This window comes from Agrilus planipennis, unplaced genomic scaffold, assembly GCF_000699045.2.
Source record: "Agrilus planipennis isolate EAB-ADULT unplaced genomic scaffold, Apla_2.0 scaffold45, whole genome shotgun sequence".
NCBI lineage: Eukaryota > Metazoa > Arthropoda > Insecta > Coleoptera > Buprestidae > Agrilus > Agrilus planipennis.
Genome location: NW_020438890.1, coordinates 518631 through 529866, shown reverse-complemented (window position 1 = coordinate 529866; position 11236 = coordinate 518631). Strand labels below are relative to the sequence as shown.

At 33.8% G+C, this 11236-nt stretch overlaps 1 long non-coding RNA gene across 1 annotated transcript; it reads right to left on the bottom strand.

Annotated features, from left to right (window-relative positions):
* Window positions 1-374: 374 nt before the first annotated feature.
* Window positions 375-8881, bottom strand: LOC108737456. The gene is made up of 3 exons (XR_001937858.2): window positions 8742-8881; window positions 1247-1387; window positions 375-698 (listed from the first exon to the last, which is right to left on the bottom strand). It is a non-coding gene; the product is annotated as an uncharacterized LOC108737456 (long non-coding RNA).
* Window positions 8882-11236: the final 2355 nt, after the last annotated feature.

The window sequence follows — 11236 nt, the reverse complement described above, 5'->3', positions numbered from 1 at the left end:
ATTCTACATTTTCTTCCTTTTTTTTTCATCCAGTACTTGCTTTCATTGTATTGATTGATTCCTCATTCGAAATCTCGCTATTACTGTTATATTTTCCCTTCCTTCAAATATTTCGGTAATAAGTCCCCTTTTCACTCTTTTATTTTAGTAAGTATTTTTTCTATTCATTAATTATGTTATCTATAAATATCTTTAATAATTTAGATAGATAGCACGGTAAATTTTAAAACCCAGACTCTTTTGAAGTTTTAAGTAAAAATAAAGAAGTTTAATGTACCTACGCAGAAAACAAATTTCACTTTTCAATGCTTTTTTTTTGCTTTAGGTAAAGGAGAAGGTTCTGACTAACTAGTAGATAAAATCATGCCTTTGGAGTTCCAAAGCAATAAACTTATTTTAATTTCTTTTTTGTTATAAAATAGTATAAATAATAACAATATTAATCTCTTCTCAAAATTATCTGAATGCCTTAGATAATAGTTTCATTCTCCTCATTTCACTCGTTTCTTCTGTTTCTCCCTAGCTATCATCAATCCACTCTCATGATTCCTAAAAAGAGAGTAAAGTGGTTCTTTCGTCTCATTTTAGACGTGATTAGGAGGTACCACTGTCCCACCAACATTAGTAACTGGTCCTTAGTAAAGCTCTTGCCTAACATATGAAATACTTCAGTTAGCAGCAGCATTCACCATGAATTCCTATCAACAATGCGATTAGTCAAAAAAATGACAAAAAGACAACAATAATAATTGACTTTACCAATCCTATCGCTAATATGAGGATTTTGGGATTTTAAGGGTATTTATAGGTACCTAGTTGTATTCCATTTCGATGTATTTCAAAAGAAAAAAAAGACATTAGGTTAATCATAACATCTCACTTGGCTGCTTTTTAAATATTTTTTGAAACTATTTAAATGGATATATTTATTTTATCAAAATCCAGCCGCTATTATCAAATTAATCACTTCCAGCGCGATTTTTATCTGTCTGCGAAAATCTCAAATCTCTGGTAATACAACTTTAAAAAGCGAAAAAATTGTCTTTATGCCAAACCAGAATCATTACTCAGTAAACTTTGATGGAAAAGTTCAAATGCTCAAAGTAATTACGTGTTTGTGCTATAGCCATGCAGCTTTTCAGACTAGCTTTTAATTAAGCTGTTTTGGACCAATTAAGTCTTTAAAAGTTGCAGCGCTTCGCAGCAAATTCGTTTACAATTCGCTGGAAAATACTGCGGTACTTACAATACAAGTTGTTTTAAAAGAAGTTGTACGTCCTGTAGATATGATTGATTATTATTAATATCTTTGACGGATTTATAATTCTTTTTATGACGCACTCAAAGTGACACTAGCTCTTCAACTTTTTTATTCCCACGTGAATAGCTGAAAGAAAAGAATGATTAAGTTAAAAAGTTTTGGTAAAAGTTGGTATTGATCAAATAATGGCGTTAAATTTATGAATGTATGTTCAAAGTTAATAAACTAAAACCATTAACTAAACCAAAAGTTAAGGGTACCTACCTCTTTGTATACAAGGTGTTTCTGAAATAAGTAATAAGCTTGTAGAAGGTGATAGTGCACTATGAAACAAGAAAATTAAGTAAATGTTTGGTGGTCCGAAAGTCCACCGTTTTCGAGGAAAACGTATTTGAAAGTAGAGTCAAGGGCCAGTGCGGCTCTGATAGGATCACACAGGAAAATAAGACATTGCAACGCCGCATTTAACAGCATCCGTATTGTATATCTTTTGTACCTACTCGTGTATTGTTTGTTATTTGCTAGATTATATTAAGTGTGATTGACGATGTTTATGTTTACAGCCAGAATAGAATTCTTTTTGTTCTTTTAAAGTTGTACACTTGTATTACGCATGCATATAGACAGTTGAAGTCATAAATAGTAGGTCAATGTGTCAATGTTATAAGTCAGTGTGCCATATTATTATTGCCTCAGCGGTAGTTTGGACATTTAATAAAATTATTACTACCTTTCCAAAGGATCTCAATTTACCTATTAAAGTTTTCATAACGTTATTTTTTTCTTTCTTTTGTTTTCTTAATAATGTCGTGGTGTACTTTGTGTAGTACTACATACCATCAGCGATGAACAAAGTAATTGCTTAATTAATTATTATCGCAATGGACGTAGTAGTAAGCTGTTGATATTTACTTTATTAGACGTTCTACAACCGTTACTGTGAACATTTTTCATCGATGTATCTGCTTAATTATTATCGCAATTTCTCTGTACGTTACCAGTTCACGCCCAGGGCCGGCCTTGGCTTGCAACTTCGTCTGTTTTTCTTATTTTTTTGTTTCTTAACCACGCTCCTTTACTTACCATGTGATTCCTTATTTCATCTAGTTAACACCCTCCAAAGCTTGCTACTTATTTCAGAAACACCCTGTATAGTCATGGATGACTGTGTTTACTTATGTTAGAGAAAAGTCTTGATTGGCGACAACAGAAATGAATTGGACAGGTTTAAATAGATTGATTTTTCAAAAGTATAGAAATTTTGTTGTAATTTACAGCACATAAGATGATATTTAAAGTTTTAGTTCCAGATTTTGAACAATGGAATCGATCACTTTCGCTTTTAGAATTTTGTGTCGATCGATTTTTGTTAGTATGCCATATCCTTACTGTAAATACTGTGTTAGAGTTCGAAGGGGTAGAAGTCAGGTACTTACAGGATAGGGACTCAAATTAGCAGGTTATTTATGAAAAGATTTTCCCTCCAAATTAAGAGAATTTATGTCTTCATTAAAATCTCAATTCGGTTTTCAAGGTACCGCTGTAACAGTATTATAAACATACTCTGATACTTCGATAAAGTTATTTCGTTTCGACGATGTATCCAAAAGAGAATAGACGTTTTAATTTTAGGTTTGTGGTTGTTAATTACCACTAAAGAACATTAAATTTTCAGTTATGCAAAAGTTTGTGAGCCTCATAATGATAAAAATAGTAGCGAAAGTAAAAATTAATGTACTTTTATAATTTATCTAAAATAATACCAATGACTTGCTGTCACACATTATAATGGTCTGTTTGAAATCATGATAAGTAAAAAATGAAGGCAGAAAATAACACAAGCGTTTAACATTGGGAATAGAAGATAATATGTTACAGTAAAAGTTCTTCATTTGCGGGGTATACGTTCCATAAGTATGCCGCGAATACAGAAACCGTGGATATGGAATGATAATTAATAAGGAATCATAGGGGATACGTTCTAAGGTTCCAAAATAAAATCAATATGTATCAGGATAAAATCAATTTATTGAGAATCTTTAGACAAGGGTTTAAAAAATTTAGTAATTTTTTCTTGTTTTGAATTTTGAATTAGTCCCCGGTTACATCTACCTCAGCACGTATCACCTGTAGATACTCAAAAGATGCCGATCCATTAAGGGGATTCAGTAGTACACGCGCCGTAGAGCAAAACATGCTGTCGGTTCTAGATATCATGAGTTTAATGTTTGAAACAGAGGTTTCAAATTTTGTAGTAAGGTAGATAAAGATTTTTCTAAAGTTTGTCGAAGGCCATTTTCTAATTTTCGGAAAAAGTCAGAGTAGGTACGAGTGGTCTGTTGGGGTCAACCCCCTTAATAAATGACACCGAATCCTTTTCTGTTTACCGATTGCATCCGCGAATAATGAAATTTTCTGCTGCGAATACAAGAACTGGATTGCAATTTTTTCACCGGCGAATAATGAAAACGCGAATAAGGAAACCGTGAATAAGGAACTTAGTACCCATGTCCAAACTATTTTCGGGTGAAAAAGCGCTTTATTATTAAACTCGAACGTTTCACCCTTTAAGTGGTCCGTATTCTGTCGAAACTGCCAGACGCGAATCGCAATTTCGATCTTTTTGGATCTCATCAGCGCGTTGCAGGCAGCTCCGACAGAACACCCTTTGATGGAGAATTGGGAAGTGGTCAATCTAAATAAAATAAAGACGCGGTATGACTGAATTCAATCTATAAATATAATTGTCAGACATGCGTATAATATTTTGGCGTCTAAATAAGAGAAACAGGCGTATGTATATCTGTACAGTTGGATCGTCATATTTTTACCAGACTTACTAACAATGTAGGAGTATTAAGTATAATATGTTTTAGGATGTCCTTCATAAACTAACAAGCGTATCTAATTGAACAATTTTATATAAGGAACTTGTGAATTCAAATGTATGTTTTATTATAAATAAATACATGGCTCAGGGCTCAGTTCGACAAGTCGATATCCTTGTGACCCTTGTCGTCTTTTTTTTCATTACTCTATTTGAGCACAAGTAAATACCCCGCATTAACCTTCAGATAATTCCGCAAAAAAGGGCCAAGGTTCAGTCCAAAGTCACCATCAAGTTTCTTTCCGATTTGGTAAGAATTGGTTTTGGTTTCATTTCTACGACGCTTGACCGTGATGTTTTTGAAGGTAAAGAATAAGTTAACCTCTCGAGGAGTGAACCACCAGTTAGTGTTATAAACATATAAAATTTAAAATGAGAAAAGTTTCCTTAAACTCTGTCCAGCAGTTCTTGCATTAACTGGTGACAGCAGTAGAATATGAAATACGTAAATTATCTGAAAATAAGTACAGTATCTAAATAAAAACAGGTGCAACTCAGTACACGTGAAAGAAGTGAAACTTCTTTGGCGATCTCTATACCTTTATAACGAATAAGTAATGATTGGTGAAAGAAAGAGAGAGTACGAGAATTTTCAGGATTTATGTTTTCCAACATATTTTATCTTTAGTCCACCTAAGGAGTATTACTTTAATATGTTTTTATGTAATTCAATAAGAAAAAAATGGTCAAATTTTTTTCGCTTCCGTTTATTTTCCAAGTGCTTAAGAAACCGTAAACTATCAATAACTATAAGGAATTAGAATTAATACATAATAATACTCACTCTTAAATAAATATTAATTGTTGTTAAATAAACATTTACTGTAATATAACTGCACAGATATAACCAAAACATTAATTTAGCACTGTAGTATATTGAATACACAGTATACAATAATATATGAGATACCGGTCACTAACAACTGACTGTAATACCGATATGCGCTTGCGCGCCTTTCTATTCTCATGGCCTATCGCTTCGCGAGACAAAACGTTGCAAAACGTGTCGTTTCATGGCCTTGAGATTTTACTCTCATCGAGCCCAATAAAGTTTCACTTCAAAAAGGACATTATTTTCTTTTATCAGACTATTACATTTATTATTCGAATTTGTAAATTGCTGTACGTTACTATTAACATACCTATAGGTACATATCTGCTTATTTGTGTTATTGTGTTCTAGTCGTCATATTTAACAGCTCAGTACTTGGTGATTTGATCATAATTTTTATCGTTAACGTTTTGATTCTTTTTCGCATCATTATTAGATTATGAATTATGAATTATAACATGAATTTTTAATGTCTTCAGTAATATACCAGACGAAAATGACTCAAGTTGAAATATATTTTTGTACAGTCTGTTCTTTTGGGAGTTTAAAGTGTATTGTATATGCGTTTATTATTATGAATTCCGAATAAGTTGAGGTTTTAGGTGAGACTTAATACGCCTTATCGTTTTCAAATCGTTCAAAAATATACCTAAGAGAACATTCACTAACTTTGTCCCATCTGCCATTTTTATAGATCGAAATTAAAAAAAAAAAAAACATATCCGGCGCTCAGGTATTGATAGACCGTTTCAGTAATACTTAACTTTCGCTGCTCCTTAATTAAGTATCTTGTAATGGCTTAATGCTGTCTGCCGATGGCATATAGACAAATTATATTTACTGCAGAGATGATGTACATAATCAAAGAGGCGGATTGATTTATTGTAATGCTTCAGTATCGATTTGAATTTTCCAAAAATTGGGCAATTGGCAGACGAGATCATCGAATTTCTTCTAATAAATAAATCAAACTGCCTGCTTCGTAATTTACATTATCTTTGTGGTAAATGTTACGTGTCTTGATATCGGCAGATGGTATATGCCATTACGGGATACCTACATAATTTTTCGATCGGTTAGGTTTAGGCAGCAAAAATTTAAAACCAGGAACCTCATACCAATATTTGAACCCCGGATGTATAAATTTCTTTACTTTCGTTCTGTGAAAGTAGCAGACGGTGTAAACAGCGTTGTGTGATATTACACGCAAATAATGAGGACAGAGAAGGTTTGGAATGAGGAGGTATTAGAAAGAGTAGGAGAACGGACGGAACTATGAAATTTAGAAGAAATAGACGAGATAAAGAGCTTTCTAGAAGAACGTCAGTTAAGAGGAATAGAGGTAGACCTAGATTACCGTTCACAAACAGGTAGTTAAGGAGGTGGGATGTTCCAGTTTTAGTGAAATGCGAAGATTGGACGTGCATATAAAACCACATTTAAAACTGAGTTTGTTATTTCTAACTTTTGAGATCTTTGGAGTGAAGAGTTTACAAATATACAGTCGGTGAAAGGTATGTGGTAGTAATAGGAGTTGTAATGCGTAATAAAGTACAGGACAGAACGCAGAAAGTATGTAATTTATAAATGAGTATCAGACTTTTGTGAACTCTCTATATTGTTTTTATTATTTTAGATATTGTTTTACTTTCGTTCTATGAAACTAGCAGACGGTGTAAACAGTTAATGAAACAACACTTATCCTTAAGCGATTTAAGAGTGAAAGAGCGCCACCCCTCACGTAAATAAACTCTAACTTATCAAGTATTCATAGCAATAAAAACACATACTTTAAGCTTCTAAAAGGCTAACGTAAAGCAAAACAGTGCTTCAACTTGTACCGTTTTCGTCCGGCTAATAATAATCATGAATTAGTTTATTATCTTATTTAGTTAAATTGTTTAGAATTCAACTGTTCGACAGATAAAAATCTAAATTAGGTGTAAGTATACAATGTACATTAAGTCAGCTACATGTTCTACGTTTAATGACGTTTATAAGTCACGTAAATCATTAAGTGTAAAGTAATGGTAGACGTTCGTGTGAAAATCTAGCAGGTTGTATTTTCTATAATAGACGATTCGTTAACTAGACCGTATTGGGAAAAAGATCAATTTTCACGATACATATATACAAAATACTTCCTCCTGTTCGTTACACCATTTATCGTTTACAATGCTTTCCGTGTTAATTAATACTACATGCAGAAAAGTATTAAATAAAGATAAAACAACACTGTTAGTAGGTTTGCAAGGGAAGAAAAAATAGGGTGTTCGGATGGGGTTAGCCTTGTAAGGGCTCGAATCAGGCAATATCTTGCTGCTAACTATTTAGTAGTGTAGAATAAAGCGGCACTGCCAAAACTAATTAGCGGTGCTATTTGTTATTAGGATTAGGAACGCATTCACTGATGAATTTTGTATTGCACTTACATCTTTTGTATACTTTAAATTATACTATGAACTATGTACATCGAACCCGTTTGTTTAAAACTATCTTAGCCTATCGTTTAAATATGTGAGCTGAATTAGTAACGAAAAACTCAAGTTAAATTAACTTGAATATGTAAATTCCTAAATTTTATAGATGATAAGCTTCATTGGGAGTGGCTCTGGTAGATATTCTAAGATTTCACCATCTGACGCGTTTCTGAGTGAAAGCTTAGACGCTGGACGCATTGGAAACGAATAGATTAGAAGCGTTGTATGGCGTTACAGACGAATAATGAGGATAGAGAAGGTTAGAAATGAGGAGGTATTAGAAAGAGTAGGAGAACAGAGAGTGCTATGAAAGTTAATAAGAAATAGACGACTAGCTAGAGAAAGATGAGTTAAAAGAAGTAGAGGTAGACCTAGATAACCGTTCACAAATAGGTAGTTAAGGATGTGGGATGCTCTAGTTTTAGTGAAATGGGAAGATTACCTGAGGATAAGAATGAGTGGAGGTGCCATCAAACCATATTAAGATTAAAGTTAACGAGTTTCGTTAACTTTAAACAGCAATATAGGGACTTATTTTTTCGAAAAAAGAGACATTTTTGAGTTTACAATAATACGGTGGAAGGTAATTTGGTAGTAGTAGGAGTCGTAGTGCGTAGGAAAGTATAGGAGAGAACCCAGAAAGTTATTTATTTGAATTATTATATATAAGTACCTGATTTTTGTGAATTTTCTATTTTGTTTTTATTATTTCTGACAATTTTTTCTAACTTGTTAGCTGCCTTAAAAGTAACATTAATTTATTTTACACTGTTAATGAAGTTAGCTTTATACAAAATATCCCTAAGTTGATGATTAATTGTAGGAGACACCTTTGCAAAAGTCGTTTAGTGAAGCTGTGAAGAATTAGCAATGAAACAAAATAAACGCCAAATCAGATCAAAATAAAATTTCATCATTTTAAAGGTACATAATTTTCGACGGTTCAAAAAATGGTTAGCGTTTTTATTATTCTTCTGATTTTTAGTAGTTAATTTGCTCCATTGCTAATTTACCAGTAGCCATTTACTATTTTTTTGCAAAACTAATTTCTTTAACAGTATAATAATTAAATAAGTAGTTATTTTTAAACTAGATTTTGCCCGCGGCTTCGCTCGCGTTGACTCCCTAGATACGTGTCAAAAATCATGGACGACCACATAAAACTAATTTTTCTATCCGTCGGGAACAGTATTTTTTTGAGTATATAAGGTACTCTATGACCTTTTCTGTACCTCTGGCAGTGTGTCTACAAAATTTCATGATGATCGATTGAGTACTTACGGCGTGAAATCGACCACATAAAACAGCGGGCGGCATGGCCTACAGGTTTAGTCCATTTCTTAGTATTCGAGACGACGCTGGTTCGATTCCGGGTCCGTCTGCTTTGGTTCAAGTTTTTCTATGGTTTCTTTAATCACTTCAGCAAATGCTGGGGCAGTAATATTTCACAAATAATCTTTCACTCTCTTCTGTCTTCATTTCGTCCACTTCATCTTTCTCACCCGAACCACCACCCACCTATTCCCACGATTCATGAAAGGAGGCTGAAGAGGAACTTTCGCCCTATCTTCCGACGTAGTTCGGGGGTTCTGCCCGCCCACCAGCGTTACTGGCTGGTGGAAATGAAACACCCAAACAGCGAACAGAGACTAGTATAGAAGTCCAATGCTGGGTTAATAATCCGGACTTCGTTTCGGATAACATGTCGGTAAATCTCGAAGCTTCTGTCATCCAACCGGTAGTTGTCGTTTCGGAAAATCAACCGTTTTTTTTTTTTCTTTACAAACGGCTTACAACAGCAAAGGAAAAAGACTTATGCGTTCTATGATCCAACCACTTCTACTATTTACCCCTACCATTACTGCGTTCACTCTTTGCTCCGATTCAATACAGCGTTGAGGCGCTCATTTTCATAGCAACGCCATCTCCTGGTTCTATTTAGAATTTCTTACGTTTTAGTCCTCCATTTGAATTGGACTTCTATACTAGTCTCTCTTCTCTGCACCCAAAAGTTTTTTGAAGTGAAAACTTCTTTAGCGACGTTGGGCACTTTTTGGCAGGGGAAAATGTTATGGGTGTATGCTCACGACTGGCGCACGCGCAGCGGCCGTGTGCTGTAGGCGTTAGACGCCTTTTGGATGGGTGAAATCTAGTGCGTTCGCATCATCGACATGCTTGTAGCAGTATATCTGAGTATATTTGTAGCTATGCAGCTAAGAGGATCGATGTGGTTTTTGCGCGATACTTAGATAAATTTTAATCAAACGTTTTCATTTCTTACTTTAGTTACCATAAGCCTATTGTATCTTTTTTAGAACACAATGAAATAATAGAAAGAACAAAAAGTCTAAGTATTGTTGAAATTAATGATGATAATGATGTAAACAATGTTAAAAATCAAGTACATTGAAATTTATGTAAATATTTGAATAATAAAAAACCATATAAACATGCATATAATTGTTGGTCGGAGTGTCAGATGTGAAAACCAGATTGATGTTGATAAGTTTTATTCAAAAATTGTGAAATTTTAAATTTCAATACTAAAAGTTTTAAGTTTTCACTTCTATCGACAGTCCCTATAACTGCCAATTTTTTTTTTTCCCACATAAAACTAAGTTTTCTATCCCTCGAGAACAGTTACTTTTCTGGATAAAAGGTACCCTATAGTCTTTTCTCTACCCCTGACAATGTATGTACAAAATTTTATAATGATCATTTGAGTAGTTAAGGGGTGAAAGGCCGACAAACAAACAAACTCACATTCGTATTTATAATGTTAATCAGGATTGGGAAAATTGAACTTTGGCCTATATTTCTTTGCGAAGTCGTGTTAAAAAGGCATCTAAATTAATGCAGCCCGTGGAAGCATGAATAATTTGAATCGTCGCAAAAATCCAAATTTTACTCAACATGAAATACCTACTTTTACGTCTATAGACAATGTCTCCTATTAAATTTTTTCACAAATAACTGTTGTAACATTTCTGCCTGATTTCACATGTCAGTAAAGCAGAAGGCTATTTAATTTACGTCTCTCAGTCTGGAGTGTCAGACAGACTATTCGATTTTATCAAGTCAAGCGAATATCACATGTCATTGATTCGATCCAATAGTCCAATTTGAATTTTCTTCATTCCAGTTCAAGTACCTACGATAAATTTAAACCAAGCAGTTTAATTACGCATAATTGTTAAATCATGTTAGCGCATCTATCGATGGTTTCGGTTGCATAATTAGGTGAATGTAAATTGAATTAAATTGCAGTAAATTTGCCGACTGCGGTAAATACACTTTAATCTTTTTGAATTTATTTATGGAACAACTAATAACCAATGATAGACAGCGATTCCTATGCATTTTGGTTTGTTTGTGCTGCGCAATTTAAGGGGATTAAAAATCTAGTGGTGGTTCATAGAAAAGGGCACACGATAAATAATCAAATCTAAGAAAAATTAGGTATTTTATTAGAAAAGGTTAGAAGCGTTCGAGATGTTGTGTTATAGGCGAATGATGAGGATAACGTAGATAGAGAAGGTTAGAAATTAAGAGGTATTAGAAAGAATAGGAGAACAGAGGACTCTATGGAAGTCAATAAGAAATAGGCGAGTTAGGTTAGTAGGACACCTTCTCAGACATGAAGGTCTAGTCAGAGACATATTAGAGGCAGAAACAGGAGTTAGGAGGGGTAAAGGTAGACCTAGGTTAGATTACTGTTCGCAAATAGTTAAGGATGTGGGCTGTTCTAGTTTTAGGGAAATGCGAAGTTTAGCTCA